Source organism: Falco rusticolus, chromosome 5 (genome assembly GCF_015220075.1).
Source record: "Falco rusticolus isolate bFalRus1 chromosome 5, bFalRus1.pri, whole genome shotgun sequence".
Classification (NCBI taxonomy): domain Eukaryota; kingdom Metazoa; phylum Chordata; class Aves; order Falconiformes; family Falconidae; genus Falco; species Falco rusticolus.
In genome coordinates, this window is record NC_051191.1 from 25,425,961 (window position 1) to 25,444,271 (window position 18,311).

Genomic DNA, 18,311 nt, shown 5'->3' on the forward strand with positions numbered 1-18,311 from the left:
TTGGAGCTGCAGGTATATTACAGTGATTCTAACAGTTGCTTATGTCTTATCTGTATGTTGTTGCCTCAGTTGAGTTTTATTGACTGAGTGATGGCTGAAACCTTGTTGCCAACAAAGCTTGCGTTGGCCTGCATGGTAAGAATGAGTCCCATGGGGCCAGGCAACCTGTGTTTCATTGACAGATACAGAGGAGACTCTAAACCCCACGGACGCTCCCCCCCTTAAGATCTTTCAGCAGGGAGCGTCTCCCAGGCAGTGTGGTGCTGTGCTGCAGATCTGGCTGACAGCACAGTTAAGGGAAGAAGGTGCTTTCTTAGAGTGGCAGTTGTTTGTTCTTGCCTGTAAGGGACAGAAATAACTTCCAAAAAACGTCTTAAAACTGCAGCAAACAGTCGATCCTCTAATAAGCCCTCTACTGCAGGAAATAAGAGAACTAGAATTGCCTAGTCTAAATCAACCATACGCTGTTTACTTCAGTGACATTATTCTGATTTGCACAAGCTGAGAATTAGGCTAGAATACATTTTCCTAAAATGGGCTGATTTGTTCTTTCTCTCCCTGATTTGTTGATCCAACAAACAGTTATTTACTTAAATGGTAATTTCTCCATGAAGCAAACAGCAACAAATGGCTAAATAAATGACACTTGATAGATTTTGAAGACCCACAGGACCATGTGCATCCCAGTGCATTAGCAGACTCCTCATTCTGCCATTTACTCGATAGGGAGGAGCACTGTTTACCGGCTCTGTAATTAGCTTTCCAGCTCAGGTAGTTGGAAGCAGCTCTATTTTTAGTAACAAAGCACAAGATCTCAATTGCTGAAGCCAGAAATGAAGTGTGTGGCAACGACCATTTTGTGCATTTAAAACTCAGTGAAGCTGCTCAGAATATTGCACAGGAGCAGAGATGGTTGCCTATAATGTAATTAAGTATGTTGAGGCAGAAGGTCAGGCATATAGAACCTGTGCTGAATTAATGTAGTAGTAAAATAATATAAAAAAAAAGATTGATAAACTAAGCTAAGGACAACAAAGATATCCAAATTTGTAGAATCTGTATGGGCAACAAGAAAGAAAAATCTTAGAGTCATGTGTTATGAACAGAAAGAGCTCAAAATGTAATGTGTGTACATTTGAGTGTGCTAATTGATTTAATCTAATAGAACTGCTAAGAGAACAACAGAAGCACTTTTTAGTCTACTGATAGCTATAAAATTATCTGGAAAGGTACCTGGAAATAAAGAATGTTTCATGTGTGAAATAAATTATTGGGGCCACAGAAAGGAGAGAATTGTTTTGTATGAAGGAAGACAGGGAGGACTGGGGAAAGGCAGAAAAGACATATCTCAGAATTACTACGGATTTCTTGTTTAAAAAAGATGTAATCTGTCAAGAGATGTGATCAGAATAGAGAATATAAACAACTTCACATAGAGAAGGATGTTTCATAATATGTTTACTATGGAGAATATTGTTTGTATTTTTTGACATGGTGGGTATGATAGCAGGAATCTATAAGCAGGAATCTGTATACAGTGACCTTAATGGCTCCTGTCCAAGCCATATTCTTATATCATAGATCTTTTTAAAAAACAGATGCATATAACCAAAATAATTTAGATGCCTTTCTGATACCTTATTTTGGCACTGTTACTTATTAGACCAAACTAAATGATTTTTTTTTTCTTCCCCCACATACTATGGAGAGAGGGAAAAGCAAAAAGATAAACTCATTTGCTAAGTTAAGTACAGTGTTAATGCTAAACTCAATAGTGTAACCAGGTTAAAAATGAGATACCTTGCTCTTCCAATAAGAACTTCTAGAAGTTACAGTAAATAGCATTTTGCAACTGATACAAGACTCTCTGGAGATGAAGGGAGCTTTCTTCTTGTGGCTTGTTGTCATATACCCGAATATGTCTTGGTTTCTTGTACCTCCTCCTGAAATCCTGCAGAAAGGGTACTGGCATAGGTGGGTCTCTGATACAAATAATTCTGGCAGTTTCTATTTTTCCAAACTTTCATTGATACCTAATTGCAAAGGGAGTGAGCCCTCAGCAGTTGTCACCCATAGTCAGGCTTTAATAGGAGGCTTAAAAAATAAAAATTACAAAAAAACCCCTGCCCTATCCTGAAATGAACCTGCTATTAAATGCAAATGTAGTTTAGACTTCCTAAAGCAGGCATGCAGGCAGGCTGTAAAGTAATGAGCCATCGATGATTCTGATGAAAATCCCTAAAACAGTGTACTGCATCATCTGAGGAGACACCCATTGCCTCTCTTGATAGTTTATTAACAGCTCTGTACTATTATGTTTTTCCTATGTGAGAAAGCTCAGACTGTTCTCTAAATTGGAAGGCTTAACTCGTATTAGAAGTTCATATCTCCTCTGTAATGTTTGGTGATGTGTTTTTTTTGGAAACAGATGGTGTCTGGGAAACACAGTGAAGGAGAATTTGCACTTAAGATAGAAAGAGAAAAACAACCACCCTGTTCAGTTGCATAATTTATCTTCTTTGCCTCTTCCCTCTTCTTTTATATTTAAAGCTCCTTTTAAAATTTTGATTGTAAGGAAGTGAATGCTTTTATTGTTTAATAACAGTAGCCAAATAATAAAGAACGTAATAGCCTAACACAATGCATTCACTATAGTTTATGGAAAATTTATCTATTAAATGATAAGGCTTTATAAGAGAAAATGTTAAAACTACTATTAATTATTATTTTGAAAGATAAAATCTGGCATTGAAAAACAGAGTGCATGTTAGATGATAAAAACCTCACTGTATTTCTTGTCTGTCAGAATGAAATTAATTTAACTCCAAAGAAGGTGTCCTAGGCCTGTTTAACTAGTTCAGTATGCATGATAGAAACAACATTAAAATAGAAATATTTTTAATAGCAGAATGACTCGCCTCTTCCATTTTTCCTGTAAAACACATGTATTGAATATATACGGAATGGAAGGGTTAATATGGAATGGCCCTTTGATGGATGATTTAGTCAAAATTTAACGCAGATAAATTAATGTCTGAATTCACCTTTGAAACAAGGCTGAAGGGCTTAAGCTTCACCAGCAGAGGCTTCTGGTATTCCTATTTGCAGAAGTATTTAAATGGTTAAAGACAGAGGCTTGAGTTGTCCATGGTAACTTGTATGTATTAGGAGCTTCTGTCCTTCTCTGACACCTCAGCTAAAGCTGTGTTCCAAAAAACACCCCTGCTTTGACCTGATGATTCTCCAGAGGCCTGAACTTCTGTCTGCACATGGCTTGAGTCATTCCTTTTGAGCAGTGTTTTTTGGGCTTCTGTTTCCCTTTGAGTCCAGACATTAGATGAAATCCCTGTTGGGACCTGATTTTGGCATGTGTTTGAGAACAGTTCACCCAGAGGCATTACTACTTGGCATTAAGCGTATCAGCTATTGGCTGCTTTATTTAATAATGACAATAATAAAGCCTCCTGATGGTCAAATACAATGGGGTGGTGGTTTGCTGAGTTTATTCATTCTCCAATAGTATTATGTGCAAAATACAGATCTGCAAGTAGACACATGACTTCAGGACTGCCATCCTCAGCTCAGGGCTGTTGCTGGGATGGTACAGCCAAGCTTGTTGTCTTCTGGTTTCCTCCAAGACCCCACAAGTTTGCACGCTTAGAGTTGCAACAGAGGAAGTAAAGCCAAGAGTAAGCCATTGCATCCAGATAAGCTAATTAATAGATGTCCTGGCATGGTTTTGTTTGAATTCCCTGTCACTATAGAGGAAAATGAAAACACCTTTACTTTCTAACAAGTTTCTCTGAACTTGCATTTCAGTAGGGCTACATGGTCCAAAGAAAGTTATACACTAGTGCAGTTTCATTTTTTGGCAGTCAGGTTTTGATAGATACTTCTGAACGTGATGATCTTCGGACATTATTTGAAAGCAAGGCTTCTTAGATCTGCAAGGAGACTATTCAAGGCATTAGCTACTAGATGGCATTCTTGTTAATTTTTTTCTTTCCAGTAGTTATGACCATAAAATTAGGGAATCTTCGCACATGCACGCGCACCCCCCCCCACCCCCCACCCCCCCCCCCCCCCCCACCCCCCGGAATAAAATTAGAGGAGTGGAAAAGATTGGTATAATTGCTGAAAATAATAATGTGACCTTTGGAAGCACTATTAACATGATTAATTACCTGCTGTTTGTTTTCTTTATTCAGGCTTCTAAAAGTTTCCAAATTACCTCTCAGAACAAAAAACTCCAGGGATGGATAAATACAGTTGAAACAAACAATAAGATATAGACATAAACCTATGCAAGGCCAGGTGGCTTTTATTGATGTTGGTAATGGCCACTGATGGTGTGAAATCCAAAGGGATATCTACTGCAGCACCACTGCTAACATGTGTAGTTCCTGTCTAGCTGGCTATTTTCCTCATCCATGACTTCCTCATTAATGACTTCTTTACCTATGTGCATCTGTTCCATCTCTAGATGTCTTTGCACCTTTGAAACACAAAATGTTTAGGTGAATGATAAATGCAGAGCTTTCAGTGTTGGTTCTTGTGTGTGGTTTGCTTTTTTGTCCCGTGCCATTAAGAAAACAGTTTATAGACTAGCGTATTAGAGAGGGTCTAGCTGGAGTCACAAATCTAAAACAGATCATCAGGAAAATTACTGACCTGGCCTTCAGCCAGGTGATTTTCTTCTCTGTTATTTCATTAGAAATTTGGTTGGTGTCCCATTATTAAATGAGGAAGAAGTCTTCTGAAAGCTAAGCTGGCGTTAACTGCATATGAGTTTGAATTTTTCTAGTGAACTTGATAATAGTTTAAAAAGACTTTATTTTATTGAGATAAATATATTTTTTTTCTTTTTCATTGCAGTAAAATACATTTTTGTTCATGTTTTATTGAGTGTTGTAATTTAGCCCTGGCCGGACACTAAGCCTCACACAGCTGCTCATTCAGTTCCCCCCACGGTTGGATAGGGGAGAGAGTCAGAAGACTCCCAAGTGAGAAAACTTGTGGGGTTGGGGTAAAGACAGTTTGATAGTAAAGCAAAAGTTGCACATACAAGCAAAGCAAAACAAGGAATTCGTTCACCACTTCCCATTGACAGGCAGGCGTTCAGCCATCCCCAAGAAGGCAGGGCTCTGTCATGCATGATGTTTTTTTGGGAAGACAAATGCCATCACTGAATGCCCCCCCCTTCCTTCTTCCCCCAGCTTATATATACTCAGCATGACGTCCCATGGTAAGGAGTATCCCTTTGGTTAGTTTGGATCAGCTGTCCTGGCTGTGTCCCCTCCCAGTTCCTTGTGCCCCTCCAGCCCTCTCGCTGGCAGGGCCTGAAAAACCAAAAAGTCCTTACCTTAGTAGAAACGCCACCCAGCAACGACCAAACCCATCCATGTGCTATCAACATTGCTCTCACACCACATCCAAAACACAGCACTACACTAGCTACTAGGAAGAAAATTAACTCCATCCCAGCTAAAACCAGGACACTGAGAAACAAAAATGCATCATTTAGAGACTTTAAATATTGTGAGCTTTAGTTAGTTTCAAGATAAGACCAAATAAGTCTAAAACATTTTGACCCACATCCAGATTTCGTGAATTAAACAGACAAAACCTAATGGATGTTAAGTGCCTCAGGTTTTTTTTTTTTTTCCAGTGCCCAGCTGAGATACCTTAGTAAGACATTACGTACTATCTGATCACATTAACAATATGTGCAGACACTGTCAAAACTTCTGTGACTGTAAAAATATAAAGCATTTACCTTTTTATCTGAACCTTACATGGATTTGGTCTTCTGATAGATTTGCTATGGGGGTAGCTTCAATTGAAATTCTTCGGGGTTTTTTGGTGGTTGTTTGTTTGTTTGTTTGGTGTTCTGTGGTTTTTTTTTCCCTATTCCAGCAACATGAAGAGCTGATGCTCTTTCTAGGAACAAATGTACTAGTAGCATTTTTTAAAATAACGCTGAGGATTTTATATGTCTGAAAACACTATTTTTGATGGATATTCTTTAATGTAATAGTTGGCTTACTAGGACAGGTAGTCATTTGACTATTTAACAAAATTCTGAAAAGACAGTGTACTGTAAATTTAAACCTTTGCGTGCATTTTGTGATCTTATTTCTTACAGAATGAAACTCTTCATGTTCAACAGCAGTAAGTTCCCATTACTGCATATATTTAAAACTTCACGTCATGCTTCTCCTGACCAAAAGGCTCATTACACCATGAGAGTACATTATAAAAAAAGGTCAACATTTTGCATAAAGCAAATCTAAAAAATCCCTTGTTTGCCCTGGCTGTGTGGTGATTTTGAACTTAATGGGATTGCACAAGTGTCTTCAATGGCATTTTGCAATTTATTTTAACTGCTTGCATGATGTGTGACCAGCAGTAAAAGTAAATAATGAAAGCTCAAGATTTAAAGAAAGAGAAGAATGAACAAGATGGGGCAGTTTTCTGATCTCTGTTTTGTATGTTGCATAATAGTGCTTCTCCCTGAGTAACGGAAAGAATGTGTCACTTAAAATAACAGTGGCCCGTAATTATTTTTAATACTTATGAAATGCATATGGCTTAGTGGACCAGAATGAGAACGAACCTGCCTTTAGATTAAATATTACTTATGTATTAAATTGATTTCTCCAGTATTATTAAGAGTAAGGATGGAGGCTGAGGGGAATTTAAGCCATTATATAGTTGTGGAAAGAAGATTAGACTCGTGCCAGTAAGCTGTTTGAGATGCTGTCTGGCAGCATTTGAAGCAGGAGGTCATGGACTGATGCTGAGGAGGGGGGCAAGCTGCCTTTAAACTATTCAGACTGAATTTTGTACAAAATGCTGTCAAGTCAGGGTGAAGAAAAAATAATATTTTTGCAGTCATTAAAAAAACCCAACTTAACAGCCACTAGGCTGTATTAGACTAGAACATTCATGGAGAAGAATAATGAGGTATATTAGTTTTCCATCTGTGTTTTGGAGGTTAATGAAATTACTCAGACAGTGAGGTGACTGAGGCTTCCAAGGACAAGACTTGATAAGACCATATGGTAGCCTTCTGTTTTTAGTATTTCTAGGTTAGTAATCTTTTGGGTTTGTGGATGTGGGTTGTTTCCCCCCAGCAGACAGCCTTCACATTGGCAAAGGTCCAGTTCTTATGTACAGAGATTAGAAAGTAAGCATAAGAAACCTTGTCCTAAAACATATCCTTCTAATGAATGTAGGTACTTGTTTGAGGAGTTTTTGGGTCCTAGAAGTTACATGAATTATTGGGCTAAAGCCTCCAGATGTATTTGTAATATTTCAAAATTTTTTTTGAGATTTCTAAACATTTTTGTGACTTATTCATAAGGACTATATTGTGATTATTTTTATTGTTATGTTTTACAATGGCATTTTCATAATTGCACACATTTGCAAATACAGGAGTACACTGAAGATGATACCTGACCCTCATCAGTACTTGTCACTACAAATCTCTGAATTTTGTTGAAGTGTCACTTTTGTAGTCGATCTTAAGTTTCATATCTTCTCTTTTATACAAGAAGAAAACATAAAAATACGCATTTCTTTCTGAATGCTGACAAACCCAACTACTATCTTCAAGATACTAGTTAGTAACTATCTTTTTGTACATTTAAAGCATGATGCACAGTCCTTTACTGTCTGGAAAAGCTGCCAGATACACCTGTTCCTGTTCCCTGCTCTCCCTGCTTCTCCCCCAAACCAACATACTAACCCTTAAATTTCTATATAAATATTATTTTCCCACAGAAATTCAACTGGAATTTTTACTGAAACATTGAACTGTGACATATTACATAAAAAACAGCCTGAGCATGTACCCAACTTCAGATTCTTTCTTCTTGCTTTTCAATTATATTATGGAAAAAAAAAAGGGCGGGGGGGGGGGGGAATGGGGGGCGGAGGAATATTTGAAGTACCTGATATTTCTTAAATGCTTTTGCTATTTGATCAAAAGTCTATCTTACACTGAAAATGGTTAAAACAGTAAAGATTCAACATGCTCTACTTGCTGTCTAGTGTGTTTTATGTCTTGTAATAGAATTCTTTTCCACTTTTATTGTATAGTTGGAGCTGGACATTGGGTAGTTCCAGCACTATCTCTGAAAGTATTTGCATTTTTGTAATGTTTAATTTTAACTATAGGAAGACAAGAATCCTGAAGAAAGCCAAGTTTTGGTTTAGATTTTTTTAAAAAAGAAATTAAATTTTGAATCTACTTAAGATGGCTCAAGGTCGGTGTCATGGTGTGACATTCATAAGAGTAGGAAGGCACAGGCTTTGTACTCATTACAGAACAAGTAAAACAGAACTCTTTTTCGCAGGCTTCTTCTGTACGTACACCTTTGTGCTGACCTACAGGGCGTTTCTGGTTTGTCCTGAATCATGTCTGAGCCAAGAACACTTGTATTGTGCTGTGTTGTGAATTTTTAAAGTCGTGTGCCCAGTATAGCTGGGACTCAATTACACTGTTATCCCAGACCTCTCAAGAGAAAGCACGCTGCCATTTTTCTTCTATATCACCTACTAGTAGAGCAGTCTCCTGATCAACACATAACCTCTCAATTGATTTGGCATCCTTTTAAGTATTTTACCTGTGCTGCTTTTTCTCCCAACCTGTAAAGGTTGTGCTAGTGCTCTGTCATCCTTCAAATGACAAATCTGCTCAATACTTTTTTCATGCGACGTAATGCACAGTGTAGCTAAAGGAGCTTTTGTTTCAATCCATAATGTGTTATATCCATAATGTTAGTTACAGTCATAACTGGAGGCTTCAGTGAAATTCATGCACTTCCCTCACTCTCATTTCTTCTATATGCTGTTGGTTAAGTGGAATCAGGAGCGGCTCAGCTTTAACATGATCTTTTGGGTCAGTTGAGCTCTTCCAGGTGTGGCTCAGAGGCATGATGCACTTTCCCTGGTGATTTTCTGGGGCACATTTGAGTTTGCTCCTGGGTGTCTTTCCAGGATGAAATGAAGATAGATGTTGTAACTGTCTTTAGTATCTGTAGTGGGCAGAGTGAAGCATCTACAGATTAGATCGTTTGGACCAACGCCCTGCCTAAATCAGGGTCAGCTGGAGCAGGTTCAGCAGGGCCAGTCAGGGTTTGAATGTTTCCAAAGATTAAGACTCCACAACCCGTTTAGGTGACCTTTGCCCTCATTGTAGTTTTTCTTTCTGTTTTTTTTTTTTTTTTTTTTTTTTTTTATTTGAATGGATTGTCAGGTATTTGAATTTAAGCCCATGTGAATTTTTTGTCTGTTAATTGGATACCTCTCAGAAGACTTTGGCTTCATCTTCTCTTCACGCTCCCATCAGCTATTTTCACACACTGAGAAGACTTCCCTGAGCCTTCTTTTCTCCAGGCTTCTTTTTTCCAGTTCCAGCCTTCTCAGCTTCTCCTTGTATGAGTGATGCTCCTTTGCTGGTCTCACTCCAGTATTTCTATGTCTGTCTTGTACTGGGGAGCCCAGAACTGGACACAGCACTCTCCCAGCAAGACTGAGTACAGGGGAAACTCACCCCCTTAGACCTGCTAGCTATGCTCTTCACTAATACAACCCAGGATGCTGCAAGCATTCAAGCATGCCTTTTGCCCCATGCCTCCCCTAATTCTCACACCATACTCAAGGGCACAGAACACACATGTATTGTGTCCTACAGCACCACACTGGCAGGATGCAGTGAAGCACATCGCTGTAAACACAGTCACTAACTTATAAATGTTTTGGAGGTGATGAGGCCCAGAGGAAACCCTATCAGTCCCCTCCAAGGAGTACTAACTTTAAATTGGCCGTTACTCACTGTACATCAGTGAACTTAATACAGAAAATGATTGTAGCCAAAGGTATAAAGTGCAGATTTCTGATTACTGTGATATCTCTACAAAATATGTATTTTAGCAGATATTCATGGCAAGTGTGTATTGACTTCAGGTTTAAAAGTAAAAGGTGTAGATACCGTTTTGGAGGGAAGGAAGGGTTAGAACAGAATCCAAGCTAAAATTTCACACGTGTCGCAGGACTTGAATTTTGCTCCTGGTCTGCATGTCTGGAAAATTTATAATCAAATCAGTTCAGCTAAATACCACTTTCTACTTTCTCCTCCTCCTAAATCACCCTCCTCTCCCTACGCGTTGCAAGAGTTGTTTCTATTTGCTATTTTTTTTATTAACCGTGGGACTCCTGCCTCTTGCCATCTTTTACATTAGGGAGTTTCATTTTTTAAGAGTCTTTTTTTGCTCTAGGGCAGTAGGGGAGAAAGAAATGCAGGGTTAATTAGGTAACTTCATTAGTTAGGAACTGATTTTCCAGTTGCAGAACTTGTACTGTTGCATCTTGAAATAGCCTATGCGTATTGTAAAATATGAGGCGTTACAAAACACCTTGCAATTTACAGACCTTTGAAGTATGCTGAAATGAAAATGTATTTGGTATTGTTCTGTTTTCTGAACATTCATGTATGTGAAAACAGTTAATTCCTATGTTCTAATAAGTTTTCTGAAGAGTTTCATGCTCTTAAGTAATGTTTTGTTTGGATGACTTGTCAATATATAATTAATAATTTTCTGTAAGCACATAGGTTATATTTTTTGATCTAAACTTGCTATTAAAAAATCAGTAGTCATTTGCTTTTTAAATCCAGATCTATGACATCAGAATCGATGTGTCATCACTAGAGTGAAATTCTACTAGAGAAGATGATATAAATTCCACTTGTTCTGTATGTTATTAATAATTAATAGTAAATAATTATTGCTGTATTATAAGAGGAATCAGGGTGAAATGTTCATCAGCATGCAGGATATAATATTTAGAGGATGTCTAGGAAAATTTACGCTAATTTTCTTTCTGAACTCTGAAGCTATGATAATGATTGCAGCACTTGGATATTTTTTTCCTTCATTTTGCTTTATTCCAATTGATTAGTTCTGTCCTTTTAACTGGGATTAATTCTGTGTGTATTGCAGGGTGTTAATATCTCTTTTAATTAGTTTCCTGTTGCTTACATACACATTGTATAAAAATTTCATTGTGAGAAATCATTTGCAGACTGCATTGGAAAGCATTTAATTCCTTTCAGTACTGACATTTGTATGCCTGTAATAGAAACCAGGAGAGCTGAAGGTGTCCTTGCAATGGCACATCAGTTTCCTCTGCACAGGTTACTCTCTTCATGCGTTAGAGTTTTATTTACACAACTCCCTCAACAAAAAAGAAAAGGAATGCCAGTAGACTGACACTGTTCTAAGAAGTTTATACTTTGAATTTCTAAGTACAAAATACATACTTACTGATAAAGTAGGGTCAGGTGCTAGCTGTTAGAAAACAGTCATTTCCCTGGTATGCCTTCTAAGTCCTTTCACATATTTGAACATACCTTTCATGTAGTTTCTGTTGAGACAAAAATGCTTATTTCTGTTGATAGATCTCATCTGCTGTTTTCTTGGTATCCCCTCTTTCTCTGCACTTCAAGTCTGTTGCACTGAATCTGTCTGAAAAGAGACACATCTTGAATTTTTTTGTTCAAAACTACTGCTGCTGTAGTATCGTTCTCGCCACCTTTTCTTTTCAGCCATTCTAAAGCAGTTAATCTTATTGCCGATTTTCCACTTGATAGTAAAGTTAAACATGTGAATACCTCATTTTATTTAATTACCAAAAAGTAAGATATATTTTTTTCAAACATTAAGAGAAATGAAACTAGACAAGTGGAAAGAAGAAGGTGCTGACAGAAAGATGATTATTTGCAAGTTAGTGTAATAAAAGGTAGTAAGATCAGTTGTTAACATCAGTGTATTTCCTTGCAGTTACATTCTTTTTGTCTCCTGAACATACCAAACCTGAGGCCAGTGCTTCGGCATGGTAGAATACAATGGAATTACTTCTATGAAAGTATTAAAAAGAAGGGCTTTTAAATCATCTGTGTCATGATTTAGTTTGGCACTTCAGTCTCTATGGTATCTATTCTTAACATCATAAAAAATAATAGACATATACAGAGATTCAAATGCATAGATTCATACTGTATACCACTTTCTTATGTGTCTGCAGATGGTGTGTATTTTTGCATATTCTCTTAGAAGTTGGGTATTTTGGTGGTTAGCATGCATTGCAGACTCTTGGGTTTGATGGGGTAAACGTAGGGGAGTGCAGAGATTCATTGCAAATGATTCATTGAAAGATTTATATGTACATTTCATAAGCCATTTTGTTTCCAATGAAGGCTCTAAATTGTTACTTTACCTTATTGCTAGTTCTTTTGAATTTTGGTGAAATGGTTTCCTTGTTTGATCAAAAAGGCCAGGAGTCTGATCTATTAAATGCTTGGATGCTTAATGGTGAATGCTTTATCTATATATGAGCAGAATAAAATCATATAAAACCTTGCAGTGCGTTGAGGGAAAGGATGTAGGAGGTCCATTTGTGTAAGGTTTTGATTCAGACCCCAAATGAGCTCTCCAATATAATTTTAAGTGCAGAAAGTGAAAGCAGTGTATATTTGAATTATGCATGACCAACAAAGATAGAGATAGAAGGGCATGGAGGTTGTCAGTCACAGGAGTGGATTTGAATGATCGCTTACAAACTGGTCAATTTAATTAATCAGGCTTTTTCCCTGCGGTCCATGGAGTTTATAGGTTACAAAGTTCCTACAATCAGTTCTTGAAGACTGTCTTTTCTCACGCTATCCAGTTTTCAAAACTCGTCCTTCCCACAAGAAGCTACTAAAAGGGAAGCATCAGCCTGTAAGTGCTATACGGAGGGTGCTCACCTAGAAAACACTGTCTTAACTTCTGCAGTGGCCTTCAGTCTTCATCACAGGTCGAAAAGTCATGGCACCAACAGCTTCTAAACTAGACAGATGTGTTCAAGGTTTTATAAGATGCGTGAGAAAGGAAAAGGAAGGAACAGAGCAAGTAATTTCTTCTCCCTTCATTGGCCCATGAGAAGGTGATGCACTTCGCCTATGCAGGAGTCCCACAGCACCTGCTCCTGTGACATGCTGTCTGTCAGCATAGTCCTATCAAGCATGTCAAGGTAAGTTGGAAGGTGAGATAAGGGAAGGAGTTAGGGAGAATCGTGGTTTGGCAAGACATTTGAGAGTGTGATATAAGTAGTATGTTTGATTGTGGATGTCCCTTGTATGACTGCAAGTGATAGAATTTCCATAGACACATTATTAGTAAAAATAAATAGGATGGTGTTAACCTAACGATGAGTGATCATGGATTAGATTTCTGCAATCTCAAGCATTCTGTATTTTCTTCACCTGGTTCTGATTAATCCAAAATTTCTATTGCTGACTTCAACTGATCTAAGCCCCTTTCAGAGACATTAAAGCAGGAAAAAAAAAGGATGATTACAAACCACTGTAAGATAAACTCTGTTAGGCAACTGAACTGTGGCACAAGAGCAAGATGTATGTAGTTATCACTGCCAGAAAGAATGTACCTTACTTTTGTCATGCAGTTGGAGCTCCTCAGGCTCTTAAAAATGTATTCCTCATGTCTATTTGGGAGGCAGCTGAAGTAAATTTTGGAAGTCTCAGAGATGTCTTTTAGAAGAAAGGAGTCTCAAAATTAATCAGATAGGTAATATAAATGTAATTTTCCTTGATTTACTTCCCAGGAGTTGCCGGTAGTGACTCTGATTTCAGAGAGGCTAGCACTGGTCACCCAGCATCATGTAGTGACTGTTTAAATTGACAGAAATGTGTTTCACGGTTTTAGTAGCTAGTATTGTCTGGCAGGATGGGACTGAACGAGTCAGCCTTCAGAACTAACAGAAGCAGAACTAAATACTGATTTAAGTGCTTGCATTCTGTCTCCAGGGATATACTTTCATAGTAGCACTTAGGATTTCAGAGCTAAATTGATTAGCTAAGTGACAAACTTTGGCTCCTGTTAGCAGTTATTTCCAGATGTGTTCAAAGGTATGGCATTAGAACCCTGAATATTACATTTCCAAAATTATAAGTTCTCAGGAAATTTTGGAAACTAACCATTCAAGCCTTAGTCAAGCAAGTAATAAACTTTTTCATGAGTACTCTGATCTACTTCAGCCTTCTCTTATGGGTAGGGTGCTACAGCATTTCACTCCTTTGAAGGAGTGACATCCTATAAGGAGCTCAAGTCTGCTTGATTGAGCTATTTAAAAAGAAGGAGAAAGCTTATTAGGAATGTAGGTGACAAATTCCATTCTTTCTGAGTAAAGACCATTATGATGAATGAAGTCTTTCAGGAAGGTGACTAACATGGTGCAATCACTTGAAGTGATGCATGCTGTTTTTTCATGGTACTGCTCTGCTTCTGTGTGCAGTGATTTAGTGCATAGATGGAGAAATTTTGAAAATATATAACTTGTTTATGATTAGAAAATTAGTCACATACCTGTAATCGCTAAAGTAAAGAAACAAAGTGTATCGTAGGCACTTTTGGGTGATTGTGCAGTATTTTTTGGATGTTGTCTCAAGCTTTCCTAAATGTGCAATTGAATTTTTATTTTATTTGGAGAAAGAGGAATTTATATTTGAAGACATCAGAGCATGTTTCATATAAGCAAATATATTAAAAATGGTTTTAGTCTATGCATATAATTGCAAGGAAGAGGGAAAAGAATAGAATTTGGGGGAGGAATTTGGAGGAATAGCATCTTGAAGCAATAGTATTATTAAAGAGAATTCTGAAGGCATAAATTTTGGAGTCACAGTTGACCTGTGGCTCCGTAGATTTCTGAATCTGATCAACAAGATGTCCAAGAGTCTGAGTCAGTGCTAATATATATTTATCATTTATGCTTCCATTTGTATTACTGGTGATGCTACTGACTCCTTGGCTGTCATTTGCAGTCAGCAATCAACATGTCTGGGCTTCGTAACAGGGGAGCTGGGGCTGACGGCAAGACAGTGGCCTCATTGATGAGGTGTGCAGTCCCACAGTACCCAAACAGGACAGGCAGAGCAGGTTTGGTGGTAGTGACAAAATTCAGCCAATGGTCTGGTTGGTGATTGCCAGTGAAGGCTGTAGTCATAATGTTGCAGTTGGGGTCCAAATCAATTTTCCTTACAGAGGGCACCAATTGTCACAGCACTACCAAACTAGCAAGCTGCAACAAGGCTTTACCATCAGTCTGATTCTACTGCTCATGCTATTTCTCCTGCCCCCAGAGGTCAGACCACACTGCTCCTCCTCCATCCAACCCCCTCTCCCACACTCCTCAGGGCTATTTAACCACTTAGCAGGAACAAGCTGCAGCTGCACATCGCCCATGTCAATCAACCCACTGCCTCTGAGGCAAGGCCACAGCTGCACGTTATCAGTGTTAACCAACCCACTGTCTTTGTTCCTCTACAATGTGAGACAGGTTTGAGGCTGAGCCAGGTCAGCAAGGCAGGGTCAACACCAGCAAGGCACAGGCAACACGTGGTGTATCTGCAGCAGGGCAGAGGCTTCAGTGCAGCCCCCAAGCCCGGGTGTGGAGGCTATGTGGGTAGAAGCCCCATTTGGAGCTTCTTGTAGCAGTTCACCCATGGTTTAGCTCTTTTTATGGAAATCTTATCCAGGCTTACACAGCTATGCCATATCAGAGCAGACCTTTAACCCAAGTACATAAACCTGTGTGGGCAGGGGAGGAGGAGGGTTACAGAGAAAGATGGTCTGAGGCTGCCCAGGGCAGCTGGAGCCTGTTGGTGTACTCAGGGCCCTGTCATGTCCAGCTAGTGTTGCTGACAGCTGGGGACATCAAAGATGGGGGTGAAGGGGATGGGAGACTGCTCTGTGGGCTGATCTTCCTCTCATGTGGCCCTGCATGCATACATTGTAACAGGCATTGCTAATGGCACAGCTTCAGCCCCCTTACTCCTCTAAGCAAATCCCCACCAAAAATTGTTCCTAGAGCTGGCTGGACTTTTTCTGATGAAACAAAATGTGTGCTTTCAGGATTCTGACACTTCAAATCTATTTATTTATTTATTAGTGGGAAGAGATGTGTTCGGAAACTGATATTTGAAATCTAATGGGGGGAGCTTGTATGACTGTATATGATGTCAACAGCTGCAGCTGGTCAAGTTCATGAAGGTTAACTTTACTCAACAGTGAGCTAATCAATATATTTAATGAAGTAATGTGATTCATCTACATTTGGCCATATTAATTATTGGCTAAACTCCATTGATGGTATTAACTAGATCTCCACTGACTATAATGGGATCCCAGACAACTGGCTCAAAGGCAGAGACACAGAATGTTTGAGGTCAGAAGGAACATCAGTAGGTTATCTAGTCCAACCTCCGGTTCAAAGTAGGGTCAGTGAACCAGATCAGGGTGCTTAGGACTTTATCCCATCTGGTCTTGAAAGCCTTCCAAGAATAGAGACTGCATAATGTCTGTGGGCAACCTGTTCCAATGCTTGCAAGTCCTCATGGTGAAAAAAGTTTTTCCTCATATTCTGTTTAAATTTATGCCTGTAGTACTTGTTTTCCCACTGTTCTGAAGTGCCTAGCTCTGTCTTCTTGATGACCTCCTCGTAAGTACTGTTAGGCTTCTGTTAGTTCCCTGAAGTAGTCTTCTCTAGGCTGAACAAAGCTCATTCCCTCATCTTCTCCTCACAAGGGAGCTGCTTTAGCCTCGAAACATCTTGCTTGCCTGTTATTGGAGTTGCTGCAGTTTGTCACTGGTTTTCTTGTACTGGGGGCATGGTAGTGGATGCAGTGTGCCAGACGTAGCCTGATCAATACTGGGCAGAAGCATTCACTTAGATCTACTGGCTATGGTCCTTTTAAAGCAGCCCAAGGTGCTGCAGGTCTTCTTTGTAGCCAGGTTGTGCTACAGCCACCATATTTAGCAGTGGGCCCATATTTTTCTTGTCCAGACCTTTTTCCTGCTTATTTAGTGTAGAAGCTGTTCTTTTTGTCCTTGGTGTCCCTTGCTGGTCAATCCAGGTTAAGGTTCACTTTTCCTAGACACATGGCTGTGCAGTGTTTCTAAATCCCTTCTTTGTAGGCAGTCTAATTAGAGTGCTAATTCTGGAGCAGAAGCAGGGTTCAGAGATCGAGGCATCCTGTCCCCTGTACATAGCTTGCTGCTTTAATGCCATAGATCTTATTGCAGACAGTATATGCAAATATGCAGGAATACTCTAGCAAGTGCAAAGATATATAGAAATATTTACTTTACCATGCTGTTTGGCTTTTGAAGTAGTATATATTGATGTCAACCTGTTTTGATAGTCTCCTAGTCCAGGCATAGGCTGTGCCTGTTATGGCAGTTTATATTTCTCATAGCCATAAGAAACCATTTTGGTTCCCCAGAGATGAGAAAGCTATTGCCTCTGTGATCAGATTTACTTGAATGTTAGTGCAGTTGTCCATCTAAACATTATGATAATGTCTTGTTTTTCTGCACTGAGCTACTTGATACCATTGTATCTGTCATATTTAATAAAAAGATATTCCTCTTCAACTTTATTTTATGTAGGAATTGTCAGACTTAGCATATCAACACATCAAATTGTATCATCAAATCAGTGTGTCTAGAGAAAGGGAACAAAGCTGGGGAAGGGTCTAGAGCACAAGTCTTATGAGGAACGGCTGAGGGAACTGGGATTGTTTAGCCTGGAGAAAAGGAGGATCAGGGGAGACCTTATTGCTCGCTACAGCTGCCAGATCGGTGGGTGTTGGTCCCTTCTCCCAGGTAACAAGCAACAGGACAAGAGGAAACAGCCTCAAGTTGCGCCAGGAGAGGTTTAGATGGGACATTAGGAAAAATTTCTTCACTGGGAGGGTGGTCAAGCATTGGGACGGGCTGCCCAGGGAGGTGGTGGAATCACCATCCCTGGAGGTATTTAAAAAACATGTAGATGTGGTACTTAGGGACATGATTTAGTGATGGACTCGGTGGCCCTGGGTTAACAGTTTGACCTGATGATCTCAAAGGTCTTTCCTAACCTAAATGATTCTATGATTCTGTGACTGGTATGAGATCAGGTTGGTTTACCATAGCAATGAGTCTGTCCTTCAACAATAAAAATAGTATTAGTATGAGTTACTGTGTTTATCATTACTCATAGCAATGCTTATTTTTCTAATATCTGATTGAAAGTCTGACAGATGTTCTGAGGTTGCTTGAAAGAGGTGTTTCTATATGTTAGTTTTATATGACTGCTTATTTATATTTGTTCTTTATCTCTAATAGATGATTACTATGATAGCATAGTGGGGAAAATAATTAAGTTAAAAGAGTGTGAAAGAGCCAGTTTTAATGTGGTAAGCA

The 18,311-nt window shown here is 38.9% G+C and overlaps 1 protein-coding gene across 6 annotated transcripts in view; it reads left to right on the plus strand.

Moving 5' to 3' along the window:
- Positions 1–18,311, plus strand: part of PCLO (piccolo presynaptic cytomatrix protein) — a 402,813-nt gene that overhangs the window by 41,286 nt on the left and 343,216 nt on the right. The window lies entirely within an intron of this gene.